The 13,134-nt window shown below is 40.0% G+C and overlaps 1 protein-coding gene across 4 annotated transcripts in view; it reads right to left on the bottom strand.

The window, feature by feature from the left end:
• Positions 1–13,134, bottom strand: part of RIN2 (Ras and Rab interactor 2) — a 242,644-nt gene that overhangs the window by 191,614 nt on the left and 37,896 nt on the right. For 2 of the 4 annotated variants that reach the window (XR_007151168.1, XM_047854170.1), the window contains exons 2-3: positions 4,395–4,518; positions 1,132–1,204 (exon numbers count right to left, since the gene is read on the bottom strand). The exons of 1 other annotated variant lie outside the window; for it this stretch is intronic. The gene's annotated coding sequence lies outside the window, so the exon portion shown is untranslated. The remainder of the gene's footprint in view (positions 1–1,131; positions 1,205–4,394; positions 4,519–13,134) is intronic. One more of the 4 variants, XM_047854171.1, reaches the window with a different exon arrangement.

Raw genomic sequence — 13,134 nt, 5'->3', positions numbered from 1 at the left:
TTGGGTTTCCACCTGCACCCCTATGCTTCTGTCACGGTCACACACAGAGTTTCCATTGAGTACCAGCTTCCCACAAGCCTGACATAGAATATGCTCAGGTGCACCAGGCCTGAGCCTAGACCTCAGCCAAGAGAGGCCAAGCCCAGCTGGACCTATGCCAGAAGCAGAGCCACCCAGCTAAGCTCAACCCAGATCAGCCAAACCCCAGCCAACTTTCAGTTGTATGAGCTAAATAAATGCTTAGTATGAATTTTCCACTGAGGTTGGGGGCGGTATGCTGCACTGTGACTGGGACAGCTAATGCGGAGAATACAGGGGAAGTACAGGAAGCCAAGGGGAGTAATGCACAATACCTTTTCCTGGTTTCCTTCCCTGGACAAATGGGTGGCAACACAGGATAGAGTGATGAAGTTCACAACTACTTTAAAAAGATCCCCATGATTTCTCCAAGAATACCCCAGCTTCCATGTCCTTTGGTGGGATGATTCGAAGATCTATCCTACACTGTCTCCCACAGATCCCCAGTGGGATTGGGCCCCAGTTTCTCAGTGTCACCCACTCATGGTCCATCTTGATGGCCTTACCCCTTCTCAATTCCACCCCTCTCCTTCCCTGTCTGAGCATCAATGCCCATATAAATATTTGCACATGATTCTTTTTTATATATAATTTTTTAAATGTTTATTTTTGAGAGAGAAAGAGAGACAGTGTGAGCAGGGGAGGGGCGGGGTGGGGGGGAAAGAGAGAATCTGAATCAGGCTCCAGGCTCCCAGATGGCAGTACAGAGCCTGATGCGGGGTTTGAACTCACGAACCATGAGATCATGACCTGAGCCATGCTTAATGGACTGAGCCACCCAGGTGCCCCAGCACATGAATTCTTGACTCAAGCTAAGACACGGCACATTTTTACAAATAAAAACTAACATTCATCGAGCACTTGAATGTCCCAGAGACCATGATACACAGATGACTTCACTGCTTTCAGTTTTCTCCTCTGTAAAGTGGGGACAAAAACAGTGCCTCTCTACCTCCCAGGACTGTGTGAGGAAAGAATGTGTTACGTGCCTAGAACAGGACATGACTCACAGCAAGCCATAAAGAAATGTTACTATTTTCAAGCAAGACTCACTTATCTTTATTACTACCGGGCTTCTAAGCTGCATCTGCATGTTGGAAAGAACCGGGAGGACTGAGGAAAATACCTAGGAAAAAAGAATGAAAAGAAGAGATAAATTCTTCACAAACCACTTTAAATTTCTCAGCCAGCTGATGGCAGCATGAGCCTTTAAACGGTGAGCAGGGAGAGCAACAGAAAGAATGAAGCATTCTCCACTGATTATATGTAATTAGTGAGACTGTCACATGGAGGAGAAACCCAAGAATCAGAGAAGATACAGAGTCCAGGGGAAGACACCAGTCAGGTTGTGCTCTCGGTGTGCATGGCTAAGGCATGGGAGGCATTTCCAGAGGAACTATTTAGGATGGGCCCAGTAGTAGACTGAGGATTTTGGTCTGGTGAGCAGAGACCTAGATTTGTTCTAGACCCTTCCAAAGCACCCTCTAGGTGCCATGAAATAGGGCACTCAAGCCCAGCCCCTAGGGCCTCAGGACTCAGCTGGGGGGGGGGGGGTGGAAGGAGATGGATCACCCAGGTAGGATTGAAAATTACCCACTCCTGCTTACCCAGGGGAAGGCGGGGGTCATCCCAAAGATAGCTGCTTACTTGCTCCTTGACAAATTCTCCTCTGGTGATGCCATCCCACCAGCCCTGCCCTTCTGTAGCATGCTCCTCAGACCTGGATCCAAATGAAGGCCAGGCCAAGGGAAGAGAAGGGAGTAAGCCCCATGTTCTCTGATCACACCTGCATGGGGGCCACCATTTCTGTCAAACCTTCAGGCCACATTGGCATCACAGGATTCAGCCAAGTGTGCTGGAGAAGCCATTGCACAGCCCGGATTTGAACCCAGCCTTTGCCACTGCTCAACTGTGATTAAGGGCAAGCTACTTGACCTCTTAGCACTCAGTATCCCAATCTGTAAAGCAAGGATAATAATGAGCCCACCCTTATAGGGCTATTATGATGATGAAATATGACAATAAATGTTGTGGTAGTTTCAAGGGGCCAAGTGTTCATAAGCTGAAGCCTTCCTGAAATCCCATGGGAACAAAGCGATTAGGCAGACAGATCATTTGACCCTTCTTCTTCCTCTGAGGAGCCCTGCTGGCTCCCCCAAGTTAGATGTGAGAGTCACACCTTCATCACCTGCCACCCCCAGCTGGCAATGGGGGAGAAGAGAACAGCAAAAAAAAAAGAAAGTCTTTACTACCAACTATTCTCCCTGTGCTCTACTATGCCCGTCCCATCTCAATCCCCCTTTTACAGAGTCAGGCAGGAGGGGAATGGACAGAATGGCCCATGGCTCTTCTATTCTCTCCCCATCTCGGCTTCTTCTTGCTGTCCTCTCTTCTCAGCCTAGTTCCATTTTTCTCGTAAATTATCAAACATACACGTGGGTTCCTTTCTACCATTCTCTATCGTAATGCTGTTAATACCCGCAGTACAATATTAGCATTTCACGTGGTATTGTGGGTTGCAAAGACAGCCACAGTTCTCCACCCTTCCTATAGGCCTGCTCTTTGCAAGACAGCTTTGCAGTTCCTCCCACCAATGGCTACAGTCTAGTTCTCTCTTCTTGAACCTGGATTGGCCTGTGACCTGCTTTGGCCAAAAGAATCTGGCAGATGCATACTGTGTCATTTCAAGCCCCAGACTCAAGAAGCCACACATGCTCACTCTCTCGGAGCCCTAACCTGTGGGAGGATGAGAGACATGCAGAGCAGAGGGGAGCCATCCCAGGGGAGGCCACCATCACCAACCTGGCAGCTGACTGAAGATGCTCATGTCAGCCCAGCTGAGCTAGCCAGACCAGCAGAACCCCACCTCAGCTGTCAACCTGCAGAGTCCCAAACTAAAAAAAAAAAAAAAAAAGCTACTATTTTAAGCTACTACATCTTGGGGCTGTTTGTTAAACATTTTTAATGTTTATTTAGTTTTGAGAGAGAGCACATGATCTGGGAAGGAGCAGAGAGAGAGAGAGAAGAGGATCTGAAGCAGGCTCTGCACTGTCAGCACAGAGCCTGATGTGGGGCTCGAACCCATGAACCATAAGATCATGACCTGAGCTTAAACCAGGAGTCAGATGCTTAACTGACTGAGCCACCCAGGCACCCCTCGGGGTGGTTTTTTCAGGCAGCAAAAGTTAACTGATGGATTAGGCAATAAAAAATACAATTAAAGAATTAAACTTGTCTAACATTTTACATGCATTTATTTATCCTTCATCATAATAAAAAAAACCCTCCTATTTTGGTCCTGCTGCCACCTCCATTATTATTGGAGGTCTGCACCTACTAAGCGTAGGGTAAAATGGTGCACATTCTGGACACTGTAGAGATAAGATTTATTCATAGTTGTCAAGCAGCTGCAGTTGTATGTGTATGACCAGATATAAGGTGAAAGACACAAGTGCCACCATCCCAATGGGCTTCCTCACAAAATGGTGGCTGGTCTCAAAGCAAGCGTTCCTAGAGAATGAGTGAGCCAGGTGCAAGCCACGTCATCTTTGATCATCTGGCTTTGAAGTCACTCAGTGTCACTCCCACCACCCTCTCTCTGTCACTGAGTTCCATCCAGACTCCAGGAGAAGGAAAGTAGACTTCTGTGCCTGAGGGAGCATGGCAAGGTTCTAAGCAATATTGTTGTGGCCATTTTGGGGAAATACGATCTGCCAGTGACATATGCTGACATCTCTCTGATGCTAACTCTCTGTCATATGGAAACCTAAGATACTATGAAAAAAAAATAGATGAAAAGCAGGGATAGGAAGGGATAGGAAGAGAGGTTGTGGGAAATGTATGAGAAAGGAAGAGAGAGAGCAGAGTAAGGCTTTTATGCTGGGATGGAGCTCCACCATCGCGATGTACTCTCAGTGAGTAACCAGCTTCTTTGTGCTCCCTGGTGGCCCATTTCTAAAATGACAACAACTGTACCTGGCTCATGGTGGTATTGTGAGAATTAAAAGGATTAATCCATTAAAGTGCTTAGAGCCTTGCCTGGCATGTATTTTGTGCTCTCATAAAGTGAGTGGCTACATTTTATGTTCTCCTCAACCACCTTGGTGTTGGTTTGGCCCTGTGGCCAATGCATCATACACCGAATCCCTAAGATACCTGGAAACAGGTAAGCAGCTGCCCCTGTCAGAGAAGTCACACCCATACCAGCATATCAGAGCTAGAACACACAACCTCTCCAACTGCATTGTAGAACCTCGGAAGCCAGAAAAATCCCTGGGGTGCCATGCACTGGGTTTTATAATCTCGATATTACATACCCTTCACATCAGCATGCCTCTGTCTTCCTCTTCAGTTCAACCCCAGCCTCCCCAACATCCCGAAGGGCTTGCACATTTTATCTCTTCCAGTAGAAGTTGAGAAGTCCGGATCTCTTATCTCCATCTACAACACACAGAACTGACCATTTAGAGCGTTGGAAGCATTAAAAAAATACCATGAAAAACTGCACAGAGGATTTGCCTCACTGGTTCTGGAAGGATGCACTCATAGCTGGGAGCCCAGAAAATGGCTTTTCCTTCCTTTTCTGACACTCAGTCCTACTCCTGGGCCTAAAGAAGGACTTTCTGGTGCACCTGGGTGGCTCAGTCAGTGAAGCATAGACTCTCGATTTCAGCTCAGGTCATGATCTCATGGTTCATAGAATCTGTGTCAGGATCTGTGCTGACAGTGCAGAGCCTGCTTGGGATTCTCTCTCTCCCTCTATTTCTGCCCCTCTCCTGCTCACATTCTCTCTCTCCCCGGTCTCTAAATAAACATTAAAAAAAGGACTTTACCAGAATGTTCTTTAAATCCCTATGCCAATGCTAGAACTCCAAAATACTCTCACTTTAAAAAATGGAGCTAATTACCAACCAAGCTGTCTTCTCCTTCAGTTAAGTGTCATTTTGTTTTCTATTATCCCTTGCATCATATCAGCTTATACAGAGTCATGCAATCTTCCAGTCTGAGACTTTGAAGATGGGACCTGCCCGAATATGAAATTCCAAATTATCTCCATATCTCATTTTTTGTATCAATGCCTTAATCTTTCCAAAATCACCCAAGCACACAAATGTAGTCAAACTGCTCACAAACAAACAGAAACAAAACACAAATATTAGATCAAAGCTCAAGTCCCTTTGACCATCACCACTAACAACTAGAGCCCACATGCTCAACAGGGGTAGACACTGTTATAGTTTGGGATCAAATCTTTCCAGATCACTTCTGTGCATTCAAAGATTTAATCTCTCTCTCTCTCTCTTTCTCTCTCTCTCCCACACACATACGTACACATATATATTTCTTTTCTAAATAAATGTTCATTGTGTGTCATCCTACATTCACTTATTCCATGCTCCAGATGTCCTATAAAACCCCCTACATCAGTATAAGAAGACTCTTTCTCTCTCTTTTTGTTTTTTACACTTTGATAATATTTCATAGTTTCAGCTTCTCCATCAGGCTGTGTAACTGGACAGACTCCTTTGCCAGCACGTCCTCCAGGACACTCCTGTGCAGATGCCACATGCATGTCTTCGTTCTCTGGATGTGAGTTAGGCTCTAGCCCGGAACAGCCTCCCTGACCCTCTTCTCACACTTGAGAAGTTTCAGCTCTCAGGCCTCAGGGCAACACATTTGATCTTGAATCCCAGCTGTGTTTCTCAGGCAATTCACTTAACTTGGGTTCCTTCTATGTAAAGTGGGGTGACTGGAATAGCACCTACTTCAAAGGGGTGTGCTTGTAAAGTAATCCATGGAAAGCACTGGCCCATTGCAGGTTACTTAGTGAATGCTCAATAAATGTTTGCTGCTACCATTACCAATATCAATGGTCGTCATCATGTTTTTTGGGTAACAATTTAAATCTCACTTTCTTTTTTAATTCAGGTTTTCCCCTGACTCTTATTTCACACTTAGATAAGATTATTGATAAATAGTCCCAATAAGTTTTAAGGGCCATTCACATCACATCACAATGTCTCCTAATCTTTGCTAATAGATATACAAGAAATAGGGAGTTAATTTACTGACCCACTGTACTCACAGTGAGCCACACAGTCACACACAGCAAAGGAAGCCAGTGAGTTAAAAAAGGTTATCCTTATAAGGGACAGAAATTCAAGTGCTTCCTCCATTATATTATTTATATTATAATATTAAGTATGTAAACATAAAATAACTAGATATAAATACCTGATTATCATGATCCTACATAATTATAAAACCCATATACAATTATAAGTCATGTAAGAACAAGAATGTAAACCAATACAATTAAAAGTAACAAGATTAATTTAATGTTAATTTGATGATGTCGTTTTGCTAAAACTCACCCTTTCTAACATGAATACAGCAGAGATTCATCTTCTGCTAACATAAGACTAACATAAGAGAATAAATCAACTTGCCTTAAAATTTTAAAAGAAAAATTGTAATAAGAGACAAAGAAGGATACTATAGAATCATAAAAGGAACAATCCAACAAGAAGATATAGCAATTGTAAACATACACCCAACATGGAAGCTCTCAAATATAGAAAACAGTTAATAACAAACTAACAAAATAACAAAGGAAGTAATTAATAGTAATACAATAATAGTAAGGGACTTTAACACCCCACTTACATCAATGGATAGATCATCCGAACAGAAAATCAACAAGGAAACAGTGGCTTTGAATGACACATTGGACCAAATGGATTTAACAGATATATTCAGAACATTCAATCCTACAACAGTAGTATATACACATTTTTTTCAAGTAGGCATGGAACATTCTCCAGGATAAATCATATATTAACCAACAAAATAAGTCTTAAAAAATTTAAAAAGATAAAAGTCATACTATGCATCTTTTCTGACCACAATGCTATGAAACTAGAAATTTCATATGAAACTATGAGAGAAAAAATCAAAAAAGAGCACAAATACATGGAGTTTAAATTGCAGGCTACTAACCAATGAATGAATGGGTCAACCAAGAAATCAAAGAAGACACAAAAATATTCATGGAGACAAATGAAAACAAAATAATCCAAAATCTTTGGGGTTCAGCAAGAGCTGTTTGAACAAGGAAATTTACAGCAATACAGGTCTACCTCAAGAAGCAAGAGAAGTCAACCCAACCTTAAACCTAAAGGAGCTAGAAAAACAACAAACAAAACCTAAAACCAGCAGAAGGAAGGAAATAATAAAGATTAGAGCAGAGATACATGAAACAGAAACAAACAAACAAACAAACAAAATCAATGAAACCAGAAGCTGGCTCTTTGAAAAGATCAGCAAAATTGAAACAAAATTGAAAAACCTTTAGCCTCATTTATAAAAACAGAGAGACAGAGAGAGAGAGAGAGAGAGAGAGAGAGGATTCAAATAAATAAGGACTCAAATAAATAAAATGAGAAATGAAAAAGAGAAAGAACAACCAACACCACAGAAATGCAAAGGATTATAAGAGAATATTATAAAAAATTATATGCCAACAAATTGGACAACCTGGAAGAAATGGATAAATTCATAGAAACATATAACCTCCCAAAAGTGAATCAGGAAGAAATATAAAATTTTAACAGACTGATTACCAGCAATGATGTTAAATCAGTAATCAAGAAACTCACAACAAATCAAAGTCCAGGACCAGATGGTTTCAAAAGGGAACCCAACATTTAAAGAAGAGTTAATACCTATCCTTCTCAAACTATTCCAAAAAATAGAAAAGAAAGGAAAACTTCCACATTTATTCTATGAGGCCAGCATTACCCTGATATCAAAACCAGATGAAGACACCACTAAAAAAGAAAACTACAACTCAATATCCCTGATGAACATAGATGCAAAAATTCTCAATAAAATACTAGCAAACTGAATCCAACACTATGTTAAAAAAAAATCATTCACCACAATCAAGTGGGATTTATTCCCAGTTGCAAAGATGGTTCAGTATTTGGAAATCAATCAAGGTGATACATTGCATCATTAAGAGAAAAAAAAAAGCCATTTGATCATTTCAATAGGTGCAGAGAAAGCATTTGACAAAGTATAACATCCATTCATGATAAAGACCCTCAACACTCAACAAAGTAGGTTTAGAGGTAACACACCTCAACATAATAAAGGTCATTTATGAGAAACCCACAGCTAACATCATAGTTGATGGTGAAAAACTGAGAGCTTTTCCCCAATAGTCAGGAACAAGATGTCCACTCCCACCGCTGTTATTCAACATAGTATTGAAAGTCCTATGGGGCGCCTGGGTGGCGCAGTTGGTTAAGCATCCGACTTCAGCCAGGTCACGATCTCGTGGTCCGTGAGTTCGAGCCCCGCGTCAGGCTCTGGGCTGATGGCTCACAGCCTGGAGCCTGTTTCCGATTCTGTGTCTCCCTCTCTCTCTGCCCCTCCCCCGTTCATGCTCTGTCTCTCTCTGTCCCAAAAATAAATAAACATTGAAAAAAAAAATTTAATAAAAAAAAAAAAAAAAAGAAAGTCCTAGCCACAGCAATCAGACGAGAAGAAGGAATAAAAGGCATCCAAATTGGTAAGGAAGAAGTAAAGTTTTCACTATTTTCAGATGACATGACACTATATATAGAAAAGTCTGAAGACTCCACCAAAAAACTACTAGAACTGATAAATGAATTCAGTAAGGTTGCAGGGTACAAAATCAATGTATAGAAATCCGTCACATTTCTATACACTAATAATGAAGCAACAGAAAGAGAAATTAAGAAAACAACCCCATTTACAATTACATCAAAAATAATAAAATACCTAGGACTAAACTTAATCAAGGAGGTACTTAATCAAGACTTGTACTCTGTAAGAAATTGAAGATGACACAAAGAAATAGAAAAATATTCCATACCGATGGACTGGAAAAACAAATATTGTTAAAATGTCCATACTACCCAAAACAATCTATAGATTTAATGCAATCTGTATCAAAATACCCACAACATTTTTTCACAGAACTGGAAAAAACAATCCTGAAATTTGTATGGAACCACAAAAGACACAAAATAGCCAAAGCAATCTTGAAAAAGAAAAATAAAGCTGGAGGTATCACAATTCCAGATTTCAAGCTATACTATAAAGCTGTAGTAATCAAAACAGTATGGTACTGGAGTGAAACCAGACACATAGATCCATGGAATAGGATAGAAATCCCAGAAATAAACCCATATATATATGGTCACTTAATCTCTGACAGAGGCAAGAATATGCAAAGGGAAAAAGTCACTTCAACAAATGGTGTTAGGAAAACTTGACAACTACATGCAAAAGAATGAAACTGGACCACTTTCTTACACTATACACAAAAATAAATTCAAAATGTATTAAAGACTTAAGTGTGAGACTTGAAACCATAAGTATCTTAGAAGAGATCATACGCAGCAACTTCTCTGACATAGGCCATAGCAACTTTTTTTCTAGATAGGTCTCTTGAAGCCAGGGAAACAAAAGCAAACATAAACATTTGGGACTACATCAAAATAAAAAGCTTCTGCACAATAAAGGAAACAATTAAGAAAACTAAAAATGAAATGGGAGAAGATATTTGCAAATGACATATCTGATAAAGGGTTAGTACCCAAAATATATAAAGAACTTATAAAACTCAACAACCAAAAAGCAAATAATCCATTAAAAAATGGGCAGAAGACATGAACAGATATATTTCCAAAGAAGACATAGAGATGACCAACAGACACGTGAAAAGATGCTCAACATCACTGATCATCAGGGAAATGCAAATCAAAACTACAATGAGGTATTATCTCACACCTGTCAGAATGGCTAAAATAAAAAACACAAGAGATGAGGACTGAGTAATGTATAGAATTGTTGCATCACTATACTGTACACCTGAAAATAATAACAACACTGTATGTTAGCTATACTGGAATTAAAATAAAATAAAAAATAAAAAGAGGGGTGCCTGGTTGGCTTAGTGGGTAGAACATGTGACTCTTGATCTCAGAGTCATGAGTTCAAGCCCCACACTGGGAATTGAACTTACTTCACCAAGAAATAAATAAAAAGTTAAAAAAGAAATTACCTTTAAATGCAGTTTGCTGTGTGGAGAGGCTCGCAGTAGTGAGAAGCGACCCATAAACAGACCACCTGGGGAAACAGCAGACTCTGGGGGCCCATATCATGCTGACTCCAGGCTGTTCACTCACAGAGTGGAATGGTAGGTGGAATGCTCACACAATTCAAATTTTTCCAGTCTCTTTTCCACTCTCTACGTTCTCCCTCCACATTTCTGTGTTCTGAACTACTGTGAAGCTTTCCTTTTTTTTTTTTAACCCCACTAGACCGCCCTTGTCCTTCACTTGGGGCAGACGTTATCTACGTTGTAAGACCTCTCTGCTCCTTCACCATACTCTGCCACAATTCCAATTTGTAGGACAACTTGGTCCCAAGGAAAATTAAATAAACGCAAACCCAAAGGCAGGCATTGGAATTATTTGACAGAACTTGGCTAGAAGGCTTGGTTCTTCCAAGGCTCTTGTCCCCAGCTACACATCTAAGAAGTCTCAAACATGCTTTGGTCACACCCCAAATCAATGACAGAATACCTGAGGATTGGACCTATGCAGCCCTATTTTCAAAGTTCACTGGGAAATTCCAATGGGCAGTGAAGGTTAAGGACCAGTGATCTAGCAATTAATGGCTTTCAAACTCTTTTGACTTCTGTCCATAGTAATAAATACATTTCACATCATGACTTATACCATACACATACATACAAAACAGAAGCAAACATTTTATGAAACAATACTTAGCTCTTACATTCTGATGTTTTCTATTCCACTCACTTGTATTTAAAACTTGTATTAAAACAAGGCTGGATGTGCCCCAACTTCCGACTTCACAATCCCTTAGATGATGCCTTAGATTATCCAGAATAGTTAACTAGTAAACGCTGTCCTCAGGATAAAGATATATTTCAGAATTTCCCAAAGAGGATGTGTGAAGCCCTAAGAATAAGTCCATATTTACAGATGCCCATTTTGAAAGTTATATTTCAAATTATAATTTTGGATTTTATAATCCAAATCTTTCATTTGACAAAACAGGAAAGGTCACACTCATATGTACATTCCCTCCAGTATGCACATATGCCTGTGTATTCAACTATTTGAAAAATCTTAAAACAGTTACATTGTGGACCCCCAAATTTACAGTTCTTTGGGCTCAATTATTATGTTGCTTCAATGTGTGTAGCTCAGGGCTGCTGGTCTTAATTCTTCCTTTGCTCATGCATCACGGTGCATCACACAATATGGAGCCTGAAGTAGTATTTGCATTAATACTGTTGTTCTAGCATTCTGGCATCTATTTCTAATTTTGATTTAACAAAATAATACACCAGGGAGACTGATAAACATATCTGGCCATCTGGAGAAGGGGATATGTCGTCACTACCGTATCTTAATAGTTACCGTGCTTCTTACATCAGACTAGAGTTTTAGGTGGCTGGTGCTCTTACTACATGGGCAAAATAGAATTAAATGTTGCTGCCAATATTCACTTTTCACTAATGTTGCTGCAGCAGCAGCCCTAAGTGCTTAAGATGTTTTTTGAGCCCCTGAGGGGAAAAAAACCCACCAGGCAAAATGCTATTAGCCAGCTTCCGAAGGGGTTTTGAACTTAGAAAAATACAATTAACTTACCAAGCCCAAATAAATCTTGGAAGTATAAATATTAAACTGAACGAACAGTGGACTTATATGACATGTTATAAAATCTTACATACAGAAACGTAAAACACCAGCTACATAAATATCATTTTTATATAAGAAAAATGTAACTGCACGTTAAAAAGAGCAGCAGGCTGACTCAGGCTTCCCATCAGTCGGAGGGAAGCAGCTGGAAGGATCTGGGAAGCTGTCCCAGCATTGCTGTGTTGGTTTTACAGAGTATGCACATAAGAGGCATTTCCTCAGCAAAGGGTATCTGTTTTCACTTGGTTATTGAACTTCAACATGGTGGTGTTCCTAAGACAAATGCAAATTCATTTCAAACTTGCATTGGTTGCCTAGCAAACCAGACTTTCTCGAGGGAATACTAAAATGTTTCTCACCTTGACAACTTTAAATCATCTTAAATTTTTTTTAATCTCATTTCTCTGTGGAGAAAAGCTAAATTTGTGAGGAAGTGTCTTGATCACAACTATTTGTTAATTAAACAAATATAGATGAAGCATCTATTAGGTGTGATTGCACTGTGGGAAATACTCATCGGAAGCTCTAAAGCCCTTATAAAATATTTAAAAACTGAAACCCTCAAGGTAAAAGCAGATTGAAGAAAACAGGCTGCCAATCAATGTTACCAAAGTTAGTTAAGTGTTAAAAGAAAACATTGTTCCATAATCCTAATGAATTGGGAAATGTGGAGTTACACAAAGTAAAACAGGTTTCTTTGTTACAAGATTTCTAGAGCCTCTATGTGAATATGATCTGGAAGGGTTATGTTCCAGTATCTCCCAACATTCTTTAACATAAGTCAACATCTCAGGATTAGGCCAGCTGTGAAAGATGGTGACCTGGAGCATGTTTTCTCTCTCTTTTCCAATTCCTTTAAAGTAACTGTGTCAGAGAAAGGCACTGTCATCTATTTCTTTAGGGGGAAGGACAGAAAGAAAGAGCTCAAAGAAAACTGTGCTGCTATTATCAGAATAAGACCCTGTATGGCTGGGATGTCTAATACAGCTGCCAATAGCCCTACATGACTACTGATGGCTTGAAATGTGGGGAGTCTGAATTGAGTTGTGCTGTAAGTAGAAAATATACACCAGGTTTTGAAGACTTAGTTAAAAAATGTAAATCACTTCATTAAAAAATCTTTACATTGCTCACATGTTGAAATGGACATATTGAATTTATTACATTATTAAAATTAATTTTACCTCATTTTTAAGAGCATTTTAAAACAAAACTACTAGAAAACTTAAAATGACATATGTGGTTCACTACTGAACAGCATTTCCTTATGGAATAGCCCTCAAAGCCT

The sequence above is a fragment of the Prionailurus viverrinus genome, chromosome A3 (assembly GCF_022837055.1).
Source record: "Prionailurus viverrinus isolate Anna chromosome A3, UM_Priviv_1.0, whole genome shotgun sequence".
Classification (NCBI taxonomy): domain Eukaryota; kingdom Metazoa; phylum Chordata; class Mammalia; order Carnivora; family Felidae; genus Prionailurus; species Prionailurus viverrinus.
This window is presented reverse-complemented; position numbering and strand designations above follow the sequence as displayed.